Genomic DNA, 23,652 nt, shown 5'->3' with positions numbered 1-23,652 from the left:
AGCCTCCTCCGTCTACCCAAATGGGGAGCTCGGTCCTGTAGACTGTGACCCATGGACATTGCCACAACCATTCGGACATGGAGGTGGGCATGGGACACGGTGGCCGTTGCTTTGAAACCTGGGCCAGGCCACTGAGTGGCTCCAGCAAGGGCTCCGGGACTCTGCAAGACACAGCCTGTCCTCAGGCTTGTCCAAGCGCCACAGTTCATTACCCAGCCCAAGGCCCAAGGGCCTTAACTAACAATGTCATGTGATGATAAAGTTTTTGTCTTCCTAGGTTGAATTGCAATATTTTAAAATGATTTTTATTGGAGTATAGTTGCTTTATAATCTTGTATCAGTTTCTGCTGTACATCAAAATGAATCAATTATATGCATATGTAAATCCCTTCCCTCCTGGAATGCCTTCCCATTTAGGCCAACACAGAGCACTGTATAGAAATCCTTATACATTTCTTTCTTCTTATTTTTTAAATAATTTAAACTAATTTATTTTAACTGGATGATGTTTACTATGCAATATTGTGATGGTTTTTACCATACATCAGTGTTAATGAGCCATATGCGTACATGTGTCCTACAGATCTTTAAGCTCTCCCATACCTTTCTTCCCACCCTATTCCTCTGGGTTATTCCAGAGCACTGCCTTTGGTTGCTCTGTGTCATTCATGTGCAAACCTGAATGATGATTTTCTTGCATAAGATATTCAGTTTTCTATATTTCACATATGAAAATACAGGTGCAGGTTTTTCCACATGAAGTATGAAATCTGTATCACATTTAATTATCTAGCTTTAGACTTTTGGTCACGATGTATGGATTACTGTATGTTTCACATGAATATGTGTGTATATATTTTCCTCCATGAATATAAAATTCTTTGTTATTCACATAGGAAAATTTGAGCACACAATTTCCTGCTTGAAGTATAGAAATTCATATTTAATAAATGAGCTACTCAATTGAATTTTCTGAGAAGTATGTAATTCTCTACAGTTCAAACATGAAATTCCCTTAGCAAATTTTAATTCCTGAAATATGAAAATTTCACAAATGACAGTCTAGAAGGGATTAAGTTACATGAAAATTGGAACAGTTTATATTTCAGATTAAAAAAAAAAATCTGAGCACAGATTTCCTTGATTTAAGTATAGAATACTCTATATTTCACATATGAAAATACATATGCTGTTTGTTCCACATTAAATATGTAAGTCTCTATATTTAAAAAATGAAAATCTAGGCACAGATTTTCATGCATAAATATAGGATTCACAATATTCCATATATGAAAATCTGGAATGAAATATTAAGGTCTTCATATTACACTTGAGAATATCTGCTGCACATTTTCCTACATAATATATGGAATTCTGTTTAATATTTGAACATATGAACATTAGCTTTCCTTCATTAAATATCAAACTCATTGTACTTCAAAATAAGCATATTAGTACAGGCTTTGTAGGCATAGATTCTCATGTGTGATATATGGAATTTTGTGTTTCAAGTGTAGACATCACATTAGAAGTTTTCCTAAATGAAATATGGAATTGTGTATATTTTACAGTAGATAATTAGAGCAAAAATTTTTCTGCTATATCAATATATGGGATTCTGTGTAATTCATATATGAAAATCTTAATAAAATTTTCTAACATAAATATGTAATTTTCTATATTTTACATAGAAATCTGGGAACAAATTTTCTTACATGTACCATGAAATCTCTACATTTCAGATATAGAAATCTATGAACAGGTTTTCGTACATGACCTATGAGATTTTCATATAAGGAAATCTCAGGTCAGATATTTGTAACAAAATTATTGAGCTGTCTATATTTCATATATGAATATATGGGTACCAGTTTTCCCACTTGAAATGTGGAATTCTCTATATATCACATTTGACATCTGGCCACCCATTTTTTACATGAAATATGGAATACTGTATCACATATGAAAATCTCAAATTTTCCTATAGGAAGTATTGAACATCTTGTATTCACATCCTTGTATATCACATAGGAAAAACTGGGTACCATTTCCCCAGAAGCAATCTGCAGTTCTATATATTTCACATATCAAAATCTGCACACCCATTTAACTACATAAAGTATGGAATTCTCTATATTTCATATATGAAAATCTGTTTTTTTTTACACAATTAAAAATGGAATTCTCTACATTTTATGTATGAAAATCTCAATGCTCTCTTTACTTCATGAACTATTGAATTATTTTTTCACTCCATGAAAATTTGGGATTCCGTATATTTCATGTATGAAAATCAGGCTGGTGATTTTCTACATAAAACATAGAATTCTCTATATTTCACACATGAAAACATTGGTGCTGGTTTACTTAAATACAGAGGACCAATATAGTATTGGAATCATCTCTATTACACAAATGAAAATATGGGTACCACTGTTCCTTTATGAAATATAGAACTCTTCATATTTCTTATACATATGAAAAGATGATTTTCTACCCTGAAATATGGAATTCTCTGTACTTTTTAGAAAAAAAATTTTTTTTTTTTTGTATAGATGCTGGATTTCTTTCATGGATGCTGGATTTCTCTGTAATTCACATTTGAAGATCAGAATGGAAATTTTCCTATAAGAAATAAGAAATCTCTATAGTTTGTATAAACCACTGGTTTTTCAGGTATGGACACATGAATTCCCTCTTTGTGTTTGTGTCCCTGTGCCTTGCACGTGTGTATTGTGTCACTTGTGTTTGTGTGTGTGTGCAAATGTCTGGCCCATTGCAAACACAGAGATGGTGAAAGAACATGAGATGTGGAACAATCAGAAGAGGAAGAATGAGGCATCCACAGACCAGGGGAGACTAGTTTTACACAACTCTGCGATGCCTCTGCCCAGAACAGGAATGAGGAAAGGAGAGCCAGTGGCTACTGCAGATAGTGGGTCCACAAATCTGCAATTACATCAGGAGACATAAACAAGCTCACAATTTATCGTGTGTCGTTGTCTGTGTTTGTATCAGTAAGAGAGAGTGGAGGGTTTGAGTTATCAACCAGAGTAAATCAAGTGCTGAGGGGTTTCAGAACCACTGTCTGTGGACCCCTCAGTCTGTGGGGGCATTGGCTGCCATGTGGAAATGGTGGATGTGACTAGGGCAGGATCCAAGATTGTGAAGAGGTCAAGGTTCTTCAGAAAAGGGCAGAGACTGAGAGGAGGAGGCACAGAGAGCCTGATGCCCTAGAGACTAGTTCCACATGTGAGAAGGAAACAGTGTAAGAGCTCAGGCTAGTGCTGCCTGGGATTATTAACCTGTCAGCCAGCACACACCTTCCCCAAGTGGCACATACTGGCACCATGTGAGGCAAATGACTTGCTAAGTTAGGTGCTCAGTATAAAATGCCAGGCATCCTAGAAGAGACAGTGTGTGAACTTGAAATCCATCTTGGCACTTCCAGCTTACTTGGCAGTGCAGAAATGTGAGGAAAGTACATGTGTGAGATGTGTGTTTGTACCCCTTTGCCTGTGTCCCTATGAATGCAGGAACAGTGATGCAGCAAGATTTGCATGCATGGGCCCTAGGAAAGAGAGAGAAAAGGAGAAGTTCAGAGCCGGCTGGTTTAAGGCTCCAGGAATTAGGGAATAGCTGTCCTTCCAAAGATGCCCAATTGCTTGTGCCACAAGTTGTGATGTGAATTCCTACCTTTCTCTGTGTTCTCATCCTTGTCTGTAAGGGCAGAGGGACAATGGTGTGGGTTTGCACCTGAGGGAGGGTTCTGTCTAATTCGCTGAAGCAGAATTTCTGATTTTGTAATGGGCATCCTGAAGGAGATTCACAGCACATGACTCTCACAGGGAACCTGTAATCTAAATGAATGTCTTGGATGTACTCAGCCCAACCATAATCTGGGATCCATGGACCACATGCTGTGTAGGCTATCAGGGATACTTTAGCTGTAGGCAGAGCTATGACAGCCTCATAAGGGCTACAGAATGAGAAACTTGGCATTTAGTAAGTCAGTAATGCCTGGTGGGGATTAAGGCTTTGAGAGGCATGAGCTATGAGTCTAGAGTGGGTTGGCTTCCCAGGATGCCATCTGTGTGGGGGCTCTGTGTGTGGATAGTAGTAAAGAGCAGAACCAATGGGAAGGAAGGCCCCTTAACATTCTAGCCTTACGTTCAGTGCCTTGTTTTGGCAGGACTCTTGGGATCCATATGCATCTCCTTCACAAAATTGTATCAGAATCTTTGGCCTGAAATGTTCTATTTGGCCTCTTGGAAAACCAGCCATTTATTTGACCTTTTCTTGGTACAGGGAGATAACACTTTTGGGAATAGAGAAACAGTTGCAAAGAGGAAAATGCAGTTAGGAAGACCAGGGGAACCTCACATAGAAGGTTGCAGGCCTGGGCGTGTTGGGACTGCAACAAGGGCACAGCATTGACAAAGAATGTTCTTGAGGGGTGCAGGCTAAGATAGATGTGCTGTAAGTCAGCTCAGTGCTAAGTCCCTGTCCATTTCTGTGTGGTTCCTGAAAGGAAAGCTCAGGGAATTGAATCATGGCAACGTGATTGCCAGTGTAAACTTGTCCAGCATGATGGGAGAGTACAGAACACAGGAGCACATCAGTCAGTTCTCCATGGCTAGCACTTACAACCCTGACCACTTCTATGCCAGTAATCTTCCTCACCATCAAATACCAAGATTGTGTATCCTTCCAGGATAAATAATAGAAGTACCAAGGACATTGGCTTTATCAATGAATGAGTGAAAGAAAATGACCAGGACAAAAAATAAAGGATCCTTACCAAATCTGTTATCCTGGTGTATTCTTTATATGTGCAAGGTTACTTTCAGGGTTGTGTGTATGCTTTGGCACACCTGTGGGGAGAGTTGTTGGAACTGGCCTTGCCAGGTGATGGAAAATGGGTACTGAAAAAGTGAAAGAACTTGTGTAAGGTATATAGACATTGGGTCAGCAAAAGCACTAATGCCAGGGAAATGAGCCCAGGAATTTCATCGAGGGAGCAAGCTATAAATGAAAATGTGCTTCTGTACCCTGGATCCCTGGCAGAAAGGAGAGGCAGGAAGAAAACACCTGGGGGAGGTCAGGGAGTATGCAAAGAATTTGAGAAACTGAAAGGGGTCCATTCCCAGGCACAAAAGTGGGGTGTGATCTACAGACCACTGGACACCCAACTATAAAGACCTTTCTGCCCTTCTCAAGTGCAGGAGCATTCTTCCTCAACATAACCAGGCATGAGCACACCTTGCCATTTTTTGTAAGCTTTCAGAGACTGATGGGCACTGTAGCATACGCAGCTTTTACCTGCAGAGTTTGCGAGTTTGAAACATCACTCTTTAAACTCTTTGCAGAATGTTTTATTATCATTCTATGCAAAGGATATCTTAGGTTGATCCTCTCACTCCTCTCCAGACCCCAAAGGGCTGGGGAGACAGGGTAGGCTGCCATGTGTTCTCACCTGGAGGCTGGATAAGAACAGAGCTACTTTGAAAGGGCTTGTATATGGTAAATAGGCAGAATTCAATACCTCTGGCTCTGATTGAGTCATGGGCCTTAACAGGGACCTCTTAAAAAACCTCACTGACTGGTCTTTTTAAACAAGGTTCAGGGAGTTCCCTTATGTCAGCAAAAGCATGCCCTGTTTCTCCATCTACCCAAAGTGTGACCAAGCCACCTTAGTTGTGTGCAGTGTTTGTATCTACCATGCAAAAAAGGGAGTGAGGCCTGTCCTCTTCAGCAGAGATCACCCATTTTTGCCTCTCACATTTCAGAAAACATCACCAAATGTATAGACTGACAAAGACTGATCTCCCATGGGTGCAGCTCACACAGGGGGAGAGGACTTTGAGTCATGCCAAGGTTAAATGTCCTTTCTGAGCTTTAGTGTCCAGAGAGTGGCAGAGGGCAACAACATCAGTTAGAGCAACAGAGACACACAAACACAGGCTCCTACTAGCACATACAGAAAGATGGGCAGGAAAAGAGTGCATGCCAGAAGCACAGACAGAGAGACACATAGAGAAATCTGTACTGTATGGCTTTGGAGCACCCAAGTAAAGGAGTTCAACTGTAGCAAAGCTGGGATGGGTTCAGCTGTACCCACACTGCAATCATCTAGACAGTGTCAGTTTGTCTGTCCACTGGAAGAAACTTTATCTAGTCAAATTACCCCCTGCCTTTCATTGGACACTTTGGGAGACCACCCCAGGTGAAGGTCCTGTGGGACAGGGAAGTTATGCTTTATGGATATGTGAGCAGGAACACATTTTTTGAATTTCTGGATGCCAAGTCAATGTCAGCATGCACCCAGGTAGTGCCAGATGGAAGATAGGCAAGGTACCTGGAGGCATGTGCACAGTGCAGCAGAGCCTGCCACCCACCATTGCTGGAGCTCCTGGAGACCAGGGGCAACTCCTGGACTAGGGACATGTCCCTGGAGGGTGCCACCCACTACCATCTCAATTATTGTTTGAGATTTGGGTCCAGCAGCCTCCTTATGACTTACAGCTCCATCAGCCTAGGGGGCTCGTTTGCCTAGGCTATCACTGCTGGTGCATGTGTACTGTGCCCCAGACCTTCCCAATCACATTCTTCAGTCTCAGTGCACCCCCCAGAAGGAGCTAGCTCTTGGCAGAATGTGATGGCAGCCTGTTGACCAGCTATGCAGGCAACGAGCTGGGCTGGCATGACCATCCCCTTCACAGCTGCCCTAGCTTAGAGCTGCAGTCAGGGCCACATGGAGAGTGAGACACTGCCAGAGTAAGGCAGAACACCCCAGGACACTGGGTCATCTTAGTTGTGAGCCCTGGACTTCAAGGGGCAGGGGCCCTGGAACCTGCTCTCATGCTGATGGCCACAGGGAGGTTGTAGGCACAAGGTGGCTTGTGAGGCAAAGAGTCCACCCTCTTCAGGGTGGAGGTGATGGAAGAAGACAAAGCTGTGGAGGAGAAAGAGGTAGTGGGGATCTGGCAGGAAGTTCAACTGCTGGTGGAAGAGATCATGAGGAAGGTAGAGATGGTGGCACATGTGAAGGTGGAGGTGGTGGCACATGGGGAGCTGGAGCAGTTGTCCTCACAAGGGCAGGAGAAACCAGAGGAGCAGAGCCAGGCACTACCAAGTCCAGGAATCCCTAGTGACTGACCTGCTCTGAAGGGGCTGGAGGTGCTGGCAGCCCTATAGATGGAACTGAACTCTGGAAATGAGAAATACCACAGGGCCTATGTTCAACTGAGGCAGAAAAATCATCAGAGAAGGAAGGATCACTTGGCTCGGAGAAGTGCCACCCAGGGTATCCCTGGCTTCTGACCAAACCTGTGCCCTGACTGCAGCATCTTGGGAGTTACTATAAAACAGGCCATATTTAGTGACAGAAGTCATTCAGCACAACTGATCCACTTGGAAGTGAAAGAAAAGTCCTAATACAAAAATGAGATTTCCAAGTTAACTGTTGTATTCTTTTTGTACAAGTAGAGGAATACTCAAAGAGAAAGAAAGTGAAATCCAAGATATGTGTTTATATGATCTTGTAGTTGAAATATGCTTAGGAGAACCTCTATATATTGATGAAGCTAGCTCCAGCTCTATTAAATATGGTTGTGTTTGAACAACTCTGATAGAGCAAGTCTTCTGGAAGCCCCACCCCTGAAATAATATCTCATGTATTCTGAGCAGTTGCACTGCAGTTGCTCTTGTCTAGTATTCAGAAGCAGTAAGACTGTAAAAGCTTACTAAGGCCAGAGACCATATTTTTATTGTATTTTGAAATATGTCCCCACGGCCTGCAGCCATGTGTGGAGCAGCTCCCACAACCTCAAAATCTAGATCATAGCTTTGAAATCTCTGTTTCATTCTCTGCTCCAAATTCACCTTCTCATCAACCTGTAGCATTCTCTGCTCCTTGCCTTGTAAAGATTCTCCATTCTTGCATTCTTCATCATCTTATATGAGTGTCTGACAATTGTCTGTGTCTGCTGGACAATTGAAATGTCTGCTGATTGAATGAAAACATTTGTGGAAATAGAATTAGAGACTGCAGACAGGCATGCACTGGAACTTCATAATAAAGTTCAATAGGAGGACCTTGCATTGCCTTGTGGATATTATTAGTGGTTTGAATCACATTGACTGGGTCATCTGGTATATGAACAACTTCTCTCAAAAGGCTTTTTAACTTCATTTGGGCGATGTCCTTCCCACAATGTTCTGTACCTAGTACTGTTACCTCCAGATATGCTCAGTTGAGAGTGACTTTGGCCTCATGTGCTGCAGTCCAGAGTCTTAGACTTGGCTAATATGGAATGTTGAGATGTGATTTTGGCCTAATTTTTTGAGCTGGCAGAGGACTTAAAGTCTGCATTCTTTATCAGAATTTGTGATATGTCCCTGGCATAGCTGTACAAGTTAATGGTTACCTTGCCTGAAGCTCTGGTTTTGCTTCTCATCACAGCCCTTGATGGGGTTGAGGACATATCCATATGTTGGAGCCCTTCTTTTTGAACTGGATTGCATTCCTGTTCACTTTTAGACATGTAGTTTGAAAGCTGGAATGTTGTTCTCTTGGTGTTCTCAGAAATCCAGAGGTCTGATGATAAGAGCGGCAGTCATAGTCTACAAATTCTGCCATGGAGGTGACACCAGCACACTTAGCAAACTGTCTACAGGAAGGGCCCAGGTGGCTCCAAAGTTTTGGAAAGACTTATAATCCTCTAGGCTTCCCCATGGCTACTTCAGCCTACTGTGTTCTTTGAGGAAAGTTTCGGGAGCTGCAGTTGCCAGGACATCATAACTTTGTGACATCAATAAAGAAATAGGCAGCAATGCATTTTTCATTATAATTTGCCTCCTAAGGATTTAGACAGATGACCCAGAGGTATGGTATGGGAGGGAGCTGGGAAGGGTGTTCAGGATAGGGAACACATGTACACCCATGGCAGATTCATGTTGATGTATGGCAAAACCAATACAATACTCTAATTAGTTTCCATTAAATAAATTTATTTTTAAAAAATCAATAGTAAGGATAAAAGGGGAGGACTGTATCTTTTTTATGCAGGCTGCCTTCTTTGTATGCTTATTTTCTTCTACCACATCTTGCAAATTCTGATCATTCTAACATTTCCTTGGTCAACTTTACCCATGAAATAGCAATATATTCTAACAGAGCTGAAGAAACAGTAAAAACTCTTAGAGAGCATTTGAAATCTGTGAGGATAGTCAGTTGATGGGTAAGATAATTTTTTTTTTTTTACGAGTTTCCCTTCCCTGGGAACCTACGTAAGAAAAGGAGGCCTCATTTGAAATTGAAAACCTCTTTTCAAAAGGATGTGGATGTATTACTTTGCTAGGGTTCCCATAAGCAGGTGCTCTTCACTAGCTTAAATGTTTTCTCAGACTATCCTGGATCAAGACAGTAATCAAAGATCAGCAGATTTGTTTTCTTCTTTATTGTGACTGGTCATTTTCTGACTTTGTCTTCACATAGTAATATCTCTGTGTTTTGTGTGAGTGATCTCCTTTTCTTATAAAGAACCCATGAACTAAGCCAAATACTTATTTAGAAGTCCCATTTTTAAAGTAGATCAGAGAGAAATGAGGAGAAGGCAATGGCATCCCACTCCAGTACTCTTGCCTAGAAAACCCCATGGACAGAGGAGACTGGAAGGCTGAAGTCCATGGGGTCGCTGAGTGTCGGACATGACTGAGCAACTTCACTTTCACTTTTCACTTTCATGCATTGGAGAAGGAAATGGCAACCCACTCTAGTGTTCTTGCCTGGAGACTCCCAGGGACAGGGGAGCCTGGTGGGCTGCTGTCTATGGGGTCATACAGAGTCAGACACGACTGAAGTGACTTAGCAGCAGCAGCAGAGATAAATGAAAATGTGCTCATATTTTGCTCATATTGTGCAGAGTTAGGTCCTCAACATACAAACTATAAGAGAATACAGTTTATTCATTATATTGATTTTCTTCTTTCCACCTGTCAGTACTGCATATTTACCTATCTCCCAGAGTTCTTACCACTTACTGGGTCTCCCCAACCTAGAAATCACCTGGATAAGAAAAACAGATTGTTCAGGAGTAATACAGATAAAAACAAAATTCAAACTTTCTTTCCAATCTAGAAATCCTCTCGACAAAGACATAATTGAAAGAAAACATATTATGGAATAAGTATTAAACTATAAATTGACATACATATTAAGCAAACTACTAAATGTTTTCCAAAGACAAAAGATATGTTTTATATATGAATGCTAACAAATTACTGACTTGGTTAAAGCCTTTGACTATGTGTATCAAAACAAAGTGTTGCAAATTCTTAAAGGGGTGAGAATACAGACCACCTTACCTGCCTCTCAAGAAATCTGTATGCAGGTTAAGAAGCAACAGTTAGAACTGGATATGGAAAACAGATCTGTTCCAAACTGGGAGTGCAGTTTTTCATGACTGAATATTGTCATCTTGCTTATTTAACTTATATGCAGAGTACATTTTGTGAAATGCCAGACTGGATGAAGCACAGGATGCAATAAAGATTGCAGGGAGAAATATCAGTGACACCAACCTTATGACAGATAGTGAACAGGAACTAATGATCCTCTGGTTGAAAGTGATAGAAGAGAGTGAAAAATCTGACTTAAAACTCAATTTATCAGAAAGCTAAGATCACTGGATTAGGTCTCATCACTTCATTGCAAATAGGAAAGCAATGGAAACCATGACACAATTTATTTTCTTGGGCTGCAGATTCACTGCAAATGGTGACTGCAGGTATAAAATTAAAAGATATTTGCTGTTTGGGAGAAAACTTCTATGAAACTTCAAGATGAAATATTAAAAAGCTGATCCATTACTTTACTGGCAATGTCTATATAGTCAAAGTTATGGTTTTTGCTCTCGTCATGTATGGACAAGAGAGGTGGAAAATAAATAAACCTGAGTCCTGAAGAATTGATGTTTTTGAACTGTGGTGTTGCAGAAGACTCTTGAGAACCCCTTGGACAGCAAAAAGAGTAAACCTGCCAATCCTAGAAAATTTAGTCCTGAATATTCACTGGGGGGACTGATGATGAAACTGAAGCTTCAATACTTTGGCCATCTGATGTGAAAAGCTGACTCATTAAAGGAGTACCTGAGGCTGGGAAAGATTGAAGGCTGGAAGAGGATGGGATGGGATGACAGAGGATGATATATTTGGATGGCATTACTAACACCATGGACATTATGACAACATTAGTCACTGTTATTTTGTCTCAAATTCACCTGGGGCTTGGGGTAGCCATCAGTGTTTGCTAATTTGCTTTCTACAGAAGAATGATAAATTTCACATGTTTTTATGACCGACCGAAGTTTTGGAATGAGGCATTCTCTCTGATAATCTCTTACCCTCTAAAGAATTGGAGAGATAAGGTGCTACTATTAACAAAAAATCATGTATACAACATAGTTAGGCCAAGCAATAGCAGAATATTGGACTTTAAAGCAGAGTTTAATTGCAGGGCCATGTAAGGAAATGGGTTTTTTATGCCCTTAAAAATCTTGAACTCCCCAAAAGCTTTAAGCAAAGCCCACACGTAGGAAAGATGAGGGAAGGTCTTACTAGCTGCCCCAAACTTTTATCTGTCAGATCCTCAGTTTTTGAAGTAAGGTCACATTGAGTTAGCTGTGATCATGTAAGCCTCTAGCAAAATAGATATTATTCCATAGTTTGAAAGGAAAAGGTGCAAGGCTGACTTTCACCCTCCAGGGTCCTGGTTAGGAAGAGGTGGTAACCAATTTGGGAGCATTCATCCAGTTCCCAGTCTTAGTCCTCCCACCGGTGCCCAGTCCCAGATGAAGAGGTAGTTCTCAGTACTCTATTCTCTCCTCTTACCAAGGTCTCCCTACCCTGCCCAGTCATCTTAAATGAGGGAGCCAGTTGCACAGCACACAGCTGTCCCTCAGTCTCCTAAGTCTAACCAAATGTGGGGTGGGGTTCCATAGACTGTGATCCATGTAGATTATCTCATGCATTTGGTATATATGTAGGGATGGGAAAGGTTGGCTCTTGCTCTGTACCCTGGGCCAGGTCAGAGAGTGGCTCTAGCAAGGGATCTGACCCTCATAAAGACACAGTCTGTAAACTTTCCACAAACTCTGCTGCTTGCCACTCAGTCGAAGTCCAGTGGACTTGGAAGGCCCTGGGAAAATATTTCAATAAACATTTACTACACTCTACTCAGAGTCCTATTGTTGGTCGAGCTGAACTTCTAAATTCACTAATATTTTCTTGAGCTAAGGAAAGCTAAGCTCCATGTCCGTCCAGCAACTACTGAAGGATCTTCCTTAACAAGATTATTCAACCTATGACTAAAAGTTGGTAACTTGGACAATCACCATCTATTTCCACTAACCCCTAATAATCGCATTCTATTCTCTGTTTCTATAACTCAGGTATTTTAACTAACAATATCAAGGGTTGATAAAGTTATAGGAATATATTTTAATTAGCATAATGCCCTCAAGGACACATATATTGCAAATGGGGGATCCATTTATTTATTCACTGCTGGAGGTACAGTTCAATTGTAATATTTTTAAAACTTTTTTTTTTTTTTTAATGGGAGTAAAGTTGCTGGGAGAAATATCAATAACCTCAGATATGCAGAAGACACCACCCTTAAGACAGAAAATGAAAATGAACTAAAAATGAACTAAAAAGCCTCTTGATGAAAGTGAAAGAGGAGAATGAAAAAGTGGGCTGAAAGCTCAACATTCAGAAAACTAAGATCATAGAATCTGGTCCCATCACTTCATGGCAAATAGATGGAGGAACAGTGGAAACAGTGTCAGACTTTATTTTTTGGGGCTCCAAAATAACTGCAGATAGTGATTGCAGCCATGCAATTAAAATTTCCTTCCTCGGAAGGAAAGTTATGACCAACCTAGATAACATATTCAAAAGCAGAGACATTACCTTGCCAACAAAGGTAGTCTAGTCAAGGCTGTGGTTTTTCCAGTGGCCATGTATGGATTTGAGAGTTGGACCGTGAAGAAAGCTGAGCTCCAAAAAAGTGATTCTTTTGAACTGTGGTGTTGGAGAAGACTCTTGACAGTCCCTTTGACTGCAAGGAGATCCAGCCAGTTCATTCTAAAGATCAGTCTTTGGTGTTCTTTGGAAGGAATCATGCTAAAGCTGAAACTCCAGTACTTTGGCCACATCATCTGAAGAGCTGAATCATTAGAAAAGACCCTGATTCTAGGAGAGATTGAGGGCAGGAGGAGAAGAGGATGACAGAGGATGAGATGGCTGGATGGCATCACCAATTCGATGAACATGAGTTTGAGTGAACTCTGGGACTTGGTGATGGACAGGGAGGCCTGGCATGCTGCGATTCATGGGGTCCCAAAGACTTGGACACAACTGAGCGACTGAAGTGAAGTGAAGTGAAACTTGCTTTATAATGTTGCATTAGCTTCTGTTGTGCATCAAATTGAATCAATTATATGCATATATAGATGCCTTAATTTTTGGATTGCCTTTGAACACTACAGAGCACAGAGCAAAGTTCCTTGTGCCTGTTTTTTTTTTCCCCCTTTCTTCTTTCATTAATATTTTAAAATTTGTATTTGTTTTAACTGGAGGATGGTTATTATATAATATTTGTATATTTGTATAAATGTATTGTTGCCATCAGTTCAGTTCAGTTCAGTCGATCAGTCATGTCCAACTCTTTGCGACCCCATGAATCGCAGCACAGTAGGTTTCCCTATCTATCAACAAATCCTGGAGTTCAAAGAGCCTCTTCATGACAGTGGAAGAGGAGAATGGAAAAGTTGGCTTAAAGCTTAGCATTCAGAAAACTGAGGTCATGGTATCTGGTCCCATCACTTCGTGGGAAATAGATGGGGAAACAGTTGAATCAGTGTCAGACTTTAATTTGGGGGGTTCCAAAATCACAGCAGATGGTGATTTCAGCCATGAAATTAAAACATGCTTACTCCTTGGAAGGGAAATTGTGACCAATGTGGAGAGCATATTAAAAAGCAGAGACATTACTTTGTCAACAAAGGTCCGTCTAGTCAAAGCTATGGTTTTTCCAGTGGTCATGTATGGATGTGAAAGTTGGGCTGTGAAGAAAGCTGAGCAACGAAGAATGATGCTTTGGAATTGTGGTGTTGGAGAAGACTTTTAAGTGTCCCTTGGACTGCAAGGAGATCCAACCAGTCCATTCTAAAGGAGATAAGTCCTGGGTGTTCATTGGAAGAAGTGATGCTGAAAGTGAAACTCCAATACTTTCACCACCTCATGCTAAGAGTTGACTCACTGGAAAGTACCCTGATGCTGGGAGGGATTGGGGGCAGGAGGAGAAAGGGACGACAGAGTTTGAGATGGCTAGGTGGCATCATCGATTCAATGGACATAAGTCTGGGCAAACTCTGGGAGTTGGTGATGGACAGGGAGGCCTGGTGTGATGTGATTCGTGAAGTGCGAAGAGTTGGGCATGACTGAGTGACTGAAGTGAACTGAAATGACAGAAGAAGAAAGGAAAAAGAAATGAGAAAATTTATGAAGAAATTATAGTTGAAAAATTCCCCAATATAGGAAAGGAAATAACCAATCAAGCCCAAAAGGCACAGAGACTCCCATAAAAGATAAACCCAAGGATAAACACGCCATGGCACATACAAATCAAATTAACAAAGACTAACCACAAAGACGGAGAAGGCGATGGCACCCCACTCCAGTACTCTTGCCTGGAAAATCCCATGGATGGAGGAAGCTGGTAGGCTGCAGTCCATGCGGTCTCTAAGAGTTGGGCATAACTGAACGACTTCACTTTCACTTTTCACTTTCATACATTGGAGAAGGAAATGGCAACCCACTCCAGTATTCTTGCCTGGAGAATCCCAGGGACAGGGGAGCCTGGTGGACTGCTGTCTGTGGGGTCGCACAGAGTAAGACACTACTGAAGCGACTTAGCAGCAGCAGCAGAAGCAGCAAACACAAAGAAAGAATACTGAAAGCAGCATGGGAGACGCAACCAGAAACCTACAAAGGAAACCCCATATACTTAACAGCTGATCTTTCAAAAGAAATTCTGCAGGCCAGAAGGCAATTGCAGGACATATTTAAAGTACTTAAAAGGAAAAATCTACAACCAAGATTACTGTATCCAACTAAATCTCATTCAAAATGATGGAAAAATAAAAAGCTTTACAGACAAGCACATTTAAGAGAATTCAGTGCCACCTAAATTGCTTTCAACAAATGTTAAAAGGACATATATAGTCATGAAATATAGCAGAAGAAAAACGACCTACAAAATCAACCCCAAACAACTAGAAAATGGCAATAGGAACATATATGTCAATAATTACTATGAATGTACATCTTAAATCCTCCAATCAAAAGACACAGACTGGCTGAATGGATACATAAAAAAGAGCCATATATATGCTGTCTACCAGAAGTTAGCTTCAGACCTAAAGGCACATATAGACTGGAAGTGAGAGCATGGAAAAATATACCCCATGCAAATGGGAAGCAAAAGAAAGTTGGAGTGGTAATCCTCATATCAGTCAAAATAAATCTTCAAATAAAGAAGATTACAAGTGATGAACAAGGACACTGCATAATGATCAAGGGATCAATCCACGAAAAAGACATAATATCTATGTACCCAACATAGGGCCACCTCCATACATAAAACAAACACTAATACATATAAAGGGAGAAATTGAAAGTAACACAATAATAGTAGGAGACTTTAACACCCCACTCACACCAATGGACATATCATCAAAACAGGAAATTAATAAGGAAACACAAGTCTTAAATGATAATTAGATGAGATGGATCTCATTGATATCTTCAGGACATTCTATCCAAATGCAGAAGAATACACCTTCTTCTCAAGTACACATTGAACATTCTCCAAGATAGACCAAATGTTGCGTCAGAAATCAAACCTAAGTACATTTAAGAAAATTGAAATTGTATCAAACATCTTCTCTGACCACAATGCTATGAGACTAGTTATCAATTACAAGAATTTTTGTAAGAAAACACAAATTTTAAAAATACAAATTATAATTTTTTTTTGTAAGAAACACAAACATATGGAGATTAAACAACACATTTCTAAATAACCAACAAGTTACTGAAAATCCAAAGAGGGGAAACAAAAATATAGAAACAAATGACAATGAAAACATGGCAACTCAAAATGTATGGGATGTAGCAAAACCAGTTCTAAGAGAGAATTTTATAGCAATAGAATCCTACCTCAAGATACAAGAAACACATCAAATAGACAACCTAACTCTATGCCTAAAACAACTGGGAAAAGAAGGAAAAAAAATAATGGAAAAACATCATGAAGATCTGATCAGAAATAAATGAAAAAGAAAAGAAAAAATAGAAAAAATTAACAAAACAAAAAGCTGGTTCTCTTAAAATATAAATAAAATCGGTAAAACCTTATTCAGACTCATCAAGAAAAAAAATGATCGAAGAATCAAATCAACAAAATTAGAAATGAAAAAGGAGAGGTTACAAACAGACAATGCAGAACTGTAAAGGATTATAAGAGACTATTATGAACAACTATATGGCAATAAAATAGATAACCTGGAAGAAATGTATGGATTTTTAGAAACATTAAATCTTCAAAGAGTGAACCAGGAAGAAATAGAAATTATGAACAACTCAATGAACAAGCATTGGAATTGAAGCTGTGATCAAAAATCTTCGAAAAAGCAAAAGCTCAGGACCAGATGTCTTCACAGGACAATTCTATCAATCCTTTAGAGAAGAGCTAATGCCTATCGTTCTAAAAGTCTTTCAAAAAAATTGCAGAGGAAGGAACACTTCCAAACTCATTCTGTAAGGCCATAATCACCCTGTTATCAAAACCATATGAAAACAACACAAAAACAGAAGCTACAGGCCAATATCACTGATGAACATAAAGGCAAAAATCCTCAACAAAATTTTGGCAAACAGAATTCAGCAGCACATAAGAAAACTCATACAACATGACCAAGTTGGCTTTATTCCAGAGATGCAAGGATTTTGCAAAATACAGGAATCAATCAATGTGATACACCATACTAACAAATTGAAAAATAAAAAATGTGATCATCTCAATAGATGCAGAAAAAGCCTTTGACAAAATTCAGCACCTGTTTATGACTTAAAAAAAAAAAAAAAAACTCTTCAAAAGATGGGCATAGAAGGAACCTACCTCAACATAGTAAAGGCTATATGTGATAAGCCTACAGGAAACATTATTCTCAAAGATGAAAACTGAAAGCACTTGCCCTAAGATCAAGATCAAGACAAAGGTGTTCACTTTCACCACTGTTACTCAACATAGTTCTGAAATTCCTAGCTATAGCAATCAGAGAAGAAAAAGAAATAAAAGGAATCCAGATTGGGAAAGAAGAAGTAAAGTTCCCACTGTTTGCAGATGACACGATACTGTACATAGAAAACCCTAAAGATAGTATGAGAAAATTACTAGATCTACTTAGTGAATTTAGCAACGTTGCAGGATGCAAAATCAATACACAGAAATCACTTGCATTTCTATACTAACCATGAAAAATCAGAGTAATTAAGGAATCAGTCCCATTCACCACTGCAACAAAAATAATTAAATATATAGGAATAAAGTTACTGAAGGAGATGAAAGAACTGTACACAGAAAATTATGACACTAATGAAAGAAGCCAAAGATGACATACAAAGATGGAGAGAAATTCCATGTTCCTGGGTAGGAAGAATCAACATTTTGAAAATGACAGTACTACCAAATGCAATCTACAGATTTAATGTAATCCCCAAGATTACCAATAGCATTTTTCACAGAACTAGAACAAAAAAATTCACAATTCATATAGAAACACAAATGATCCTGAATAGTCACAGCAGCCTTGAGAAAGAAGAATGGAGCTGAAGGAATCAAGCTTCCTGACTTCACAATGTACTACAAAGCTGTGGTCATCAAGACAGTTTGGTACTGGCACAAAACCAAAAATATAGACCAATAGCACAAGATAGGAAACCCAGAAATAAACCCATGCACCTATGGGTACCTTATTTTTGACAAAGGAAGCAAGAATACACAATGGGGCAAAGACAGCCTCTTCAATAAATGGTGCTGGAAGAACTGGACAGTTACATGTAAAAGAATGAAATTAGAACACTAACACCATACATAAAGATAAAATCAAAATGGATTAAAGACCTAAATGTAAGACCAGAAACTATAAAACTCTTGGAGGAAAACATAGGCACAACAGTCCATGACATAAATAAAAGCAAGATCCTTTTATGACCCACCTCCTAGAGTAACGGAAATAAAAACAAAAGTTAACAAGTGGAACCTGATTAAATTTAAAAGCTTTTTCACAGCAAAGGAAACTACAAGCAAGATGAAAAGATAATCCTGATAATGGGAGAAAATAATAGCTAATGAAACAACTGACAAAGGATTAATTTCCAAAATATACAAGCAGCACATGCAATTCAATAGCAGAGAAACAAACAACCCAATCAAAAAGTGGGCAAAAAGACCTAAACAGACATTTCTCCAAAGAAGACATACAGATGGTTAAGAAACATGAAAAGATGTTCAACATCACTCATTATTAGAGAAATGCAAATTGAAGCTACAATGAGGTATTATCTCACACTGGTCAGAAGGGCTCTCATCAAAAAATTTACAAACAGTAAATGCTGAAAAGGGTGTGGAGAAAAGAGAATATTATTGCACTGTTGGTGGGACTGTGAATTGATACAGCCACTATGGAAAATAGTATGGAGAGTCCTTAAAAAACTAGAAAGGAAAACACCATATGTCCCAGCAATTCCACTCCGAGGCATATACCCTAAGGAAACCATAATTGAAAGAGACACATGTATCCCATTGTTCATTACAGCAATATTTAGTATAGCTAGAACATGGAAGCAATCTAGATGTCCACTGACAGATGAATGAATAAAGAAGTTGTGGTATATATACAGAATGAAATATTACTCAGTCATAAAAATGAACACATTTGAGTCAGTTTGAATGATGTGGATGATCCTAGAACCTATTATACAGAGTGAAGTGAGTCAGAAAGAGAAAGATAGATATAATATTCTAACACATATCTACAGAATCTAGAAAAATGGCACTGAAGAATTTATTTACAGGACAACAGTGGAGAAACGCACATAGAAAATAGACATGTACATAGGAAGAGGGGAGAAGAGGGTGAGATGTATGGAAAGAGTAACATGGAAACTTACATTACCACATATAAAATAGTTAGCCAACTGGAATTTGCTCTATAGCTCAGGAAACTCAAACAGGGGCTGTGTATCAACCTAGAGAGTTGGAATGGGGAGGGAGATGGTAGGGGGAGTTTGAAAAGGGAGAGGATATGTGTATACCTATGGCTGATTCACATTGAGATTTGACATAAAACAGCAAAATTCTTTAAAGCAATTATCCTTCAATAAAGAAAAAAAAAAACTTTCTGAAAAAACAAACAAAAAAAAACATTAGAAAAAAACATTTCTTCTAAAGGGCAGGTGCATTCTTTCCTTGACATGATCAGGCACATGAGAACACCTTGCCTTTTTTTAAGCTTAGGGAGACTGATGACTACTGTAGCATAAACAGCTGCTACCTTCAGACTTTGACAGTTGGACATATCATACTTCATACTCTTCACAGAATACTTGGGTATTAGGACTATTCAAAGGATGGCCAGGCTGGTCCTCTTGCTGCCCCTGATCCAACAGTACTGGGGAGGAGGGGTAGGTGGTGATGTGTTCTCACCTGGAGGCTGAAGGAGAATAGAACCACTTTGAATAGGCTTCTTTGCAGTAAATTGGCAGACTTCAATTCCTCTGGCATTGACAGTTGTGGCCTTTAATGGGGAGCTGTCCTTAACATCTCACTGGCTCACAAACAAGATTCAGGGACATCCCTCGCACCAACAAGTTTATGTCTTGTTTCTTCCTCTGTCCAAAGCATGGCCAAGAAGCCTTAGTCCTGTGCAGTGTTCATGTCTACCATATGACGGGAGGGAGGGACACCCATCCCTCTCTGTGTTTCAGCAGAGGTCGAACTTGTTTTCCTCTCAAGTTTGACAAATCATTCCCCAACAGTGTGGACTGAGAAAGTCTGATCTCCCATGGGTGCAACTCACTGAGGAGGATACATCTTTGACTTTAGGCCAAAGTTAAGTGTCTTTTCTGATCTCTGCTGTCCTGAGAGTGGTGGAGGGCAACAATACCAGTTAGAGAGAGAGAGAGAGAGAGACATACAGACCATACCAAGCTCCTAATACACACACAGAAACATGGGCAGGAAACAGGACATACCAGAGGGAGAGACAGAGAGAGAACTCTGTATCCTATGACTGTGATTCCCCTGAGCAAAGGAACTCAACTGTAGCAGACAGATGTGTTTGCTCCCATATCACACTCCCATATCATCCAGACAGCATTCAACTCTCTGTCTACTGGAGGAAAATACCCAGCCACATTGTCCCCATGTCTTTCATTGGACACATTTGGACAGCATGCAGTGATCCTATGGAACATAAGAGTGGGCTTTATAATATGGGAGCAGAAACTTGTGTTTCAAATTTCCAGAGGCCAGGTCAATGACAGCGGGCACCTAGGCAGTGCCAGATGGAAGAGAGGCCAAGTGCCTGGATGCCCACACTCAGCAGAGAAGAAGCAGCCACTTTGGACTACTGGAATACTGGAGGCCTAGGGTGATTCCCCGTTTACTAGGGAAGTGTCCTTGGAGGGTGCCATCCGCTACCTTCTCCATGATCTGTGGAGATTCTGGCCCAGCCACCTGGGCAGGACTCACAGCTCCAGCAGACTATGGAGCCTGCTTGGCCTGGGCAATAGGGCCTAGCATGTGCCCCTTATCCCATGCCATCCCGCACTGCTTTCTTCAATCTGAGGGCACCCTTAGAAAGAACTAGATCTTGCCAGAGGTTGACAGCAACCTGTGGGCAGGCTGTCAAAGCCATCAGCACTGCTGTGAGATCCAGGCCCTTTGCAGCTGCCCAGGTCATTACCATTGAGAGGTCCACGTGGAGAGTGAGTCACTCCCAGAGGAAGCTGGGAACACCTGGGACCCTTTATCTTTTCAGTTGTGAGCCCAAGTCTTCAGGGTGCAGGCACTATGGCAGGGTCTGTGGATATGGCAGGGAAGACGCAGGAACCAGGTGGCTCCCCATGTGAGGAGGCCACCCTCTTCAGAGTGGAGGCAGTGGAGGAAAGGGCCCTGGAGGAGGGTAAGATATCAAGAATCCAGTAGGAGTTCCAGTTGCAAGATATTATGGAAAAGGTAGAAGTGGTGGTGGTTGAGGAGCAGGAGCAGGTGTCCTTTCTGGAGTGGCAGGAGAAACCAGAGGAGCAAAGCCAGAAACATGCAAGATCAGGAGCCCCAAGTGACCAGCCTGTGTAAAATTGAGTCCTGAAAAGTTCTGCACTCTTTCCTTCCTAGACTGACTCTCTTTTGGGGTCACATGATCCTTAAATGGGACTTTAGATGTGTCTATTGTCTGAGCAGTATATAGAATTGCGACCAGGGTCATTGGCCTCCCAGACTAATTTCCATTTATTGAGCAGTGGTTAGAAATCACCCATCTAAAGCCTCTCTTGGTTCAGTTCTGCATGACAGGTCAGGGACAATGTAAGTCTTTTGTGGCTCAATCAGAAAAAAGGCTTCACTCCAGGAAAAGGAACCACCTTTCCTCCAAGATTAGGCCGAATATGTGCTTCAAACACCCTTTACGTCACCATGGCTCTCCTGCTGCAAGCAGCAGATCCACATTTTCCAGACATGCCACTGCCTTCCATTTCATCTCCTCCTGATGCTCCTGAAGCTATCATGTTCCCAAGGCCAGCCGCCCCACAGTCAATAAACAGGCATCTCTGGTCAGCTCAATGGGCAGCTGTCCCAGCACTTCAAGTGCCTCTAAGGGAGGCCCAGGGACCACAGCATATTGCCCCTGATGGGACTCTACCAGAGAGTGAAACTGTCTTCTCCTACAAACCATTTTCCACCACAGATCTTCTCAACTAGAAGCATCACTCCCCACCCCCTCAAAATCTGAAAAACAAACTCAGGTTCTCATCAATCTCCTAGAGTTCATTATCCTGACCCACTGACCCACTTGGGTGAAATGTAGGCATCTTCTCACCCTGTTCAGCACCCAGGAGTCCCAGTGAATAATGACAGAGGCTCATAAATGGCTTTACATCTATGCCCCAGGGGTCAATCTATGCTCCAGGGACCCCCTGGAGAACTGGGCATGGGAGAACTTCCTGGAAGGTAAGCCCTTTGGGACCCCAACAATGAGGGAGGGAGAAACCAGCTGGAGAGATGTAAACCACTATAGAGACCTTGCTAGGCAGATATTATCTCATCACTCACCGTCCCCCAACTCAACTTTTCTTTGCCCAGCAGTGTTTAACCTGTTTATAAAATAATTCTTGCCAGGGACCTTTTAGGCCAGCAGGGACAAAGTACTGTGGACTAACCCCATTTGATGATGTGGAAGTGGACTTCACTAAACTCTCTCAAAGTCAAGGACTCAGATAACTTTTAGTTATCATCTGCAACTTTTGGGGGGTAGGTGGAGATCTTTCCAACCTGAGCCAAAAAAACAAGAGAAGTGACTAATGCATTCCTCAGAAATATTGTCCCCAGATATGGGATGCCTTTCACTATAGGGTGATGAAAAATTGGCATTTGTAGCTGAGAAAGTACAAGTGACACGGGATTTGAAGATCTAGTGGAAATTGCATACTGCCTTACTGCTCTTGGAGCTCAGGGAAAGTAGAATGTATGAACTGAATGCTCAAAACAAACGAGCCAGACTATGTCAGGAGACCAATTTACCATGGTTATTCATATTACTCATGACCCTCTTGATGCTACATACTCACCTTGGGCAGGGATGGGGTTCTCCCCATTTGCAATTCTGTATGGATGGCCTCCCCCTCTGATCAGCTTAAGAGGGAACACTAGAGACCTGGGAGTCTTGAACTTACATAAACAGCTGCAAGAATTAGGACACACCATCTCCCAAATACACAAATGAGTCATGGATAGGATACCCACATCCTTGGGCATACGAGTACAGCCCCACCTACCCAGGGACCAAGTATGCGTAAAAGACTGGAAGAAAGAGCCCTTGAAACCAGTGTGGAGAGGGCCCTATTTTGTAATCCCACTGCTCTCAATATGACAGGGATAGATGCTCAGATCAATCACTCCAGAGTCAAACCCACAGGCCCAACTGACAACCAAGAGAAGTGGGAAGCAACAGTCAATCCATGGGAATCCATGCACCTGACCTTGGGAAGATGGAAGCAAGAATGCCAAGCCCTGTTCTGGCCACACCAGAAGCTGGTTAGTCAATGCACAACAGAAGCTTAAGGAACCAACAGAACCAGTGAACAACAGATGTATTGGCTATTAATTGAACTGGAACACCCTCTATTTGTCTTATTTGAAATAGGATTCTACTCTGTGTCTCCCCCGCAGTGTACTATCATACAAAATCTTTCTCTGTGCTTCACTTATTTCTTCATGCTCCTTATTTTAGGGAGCTTTCTTTT

The 23,652-nt window shown here is 40.9% G+C and overlaps 1 long non-coding RNA gene across 1 annotated transcript in view; it reads left to right on the top strand.

Annotated features, from left to right (window-relative positions):
- LOC138986790 (uncharacterized) overlaps positions 1 to 23,652 on the top strand; it is a 113,354-nt gene that overhangs the window by 48,181 nt on the left and 41,521 nt on the right. Inside the window, exon 2 of the long non-coding RNA XR_011463444.1 lies at positions 2,556 to 2,676. This is a non-coding gene — a long non-coding RNA (uncharacterized lncRNA). The remainder of the gene's footprint in view (positions 1 to 2,555; positions 2,677 to 23,652) is intronic.

This window comes from Bos mutus, unplaced genomic scaffold (assembly GCF_027580195.1).
Source record: "Bos mutus isolate GX-2022 unplaced genomic scaffold, NWIPB_WYAK_1.1 CTG163, whole genome shotgun sequence".
In the NCBI taxonomy this organism is placed as follows: domain Eukaryota; kingdom Metazoa; phylum Chordata; class Mammalia; order Artiodactyla; family Bovidae; genus Bos; species Bos mutus.
This window is presented reverse-complemented; position numbering and strand designations above follow the sequence as displayed.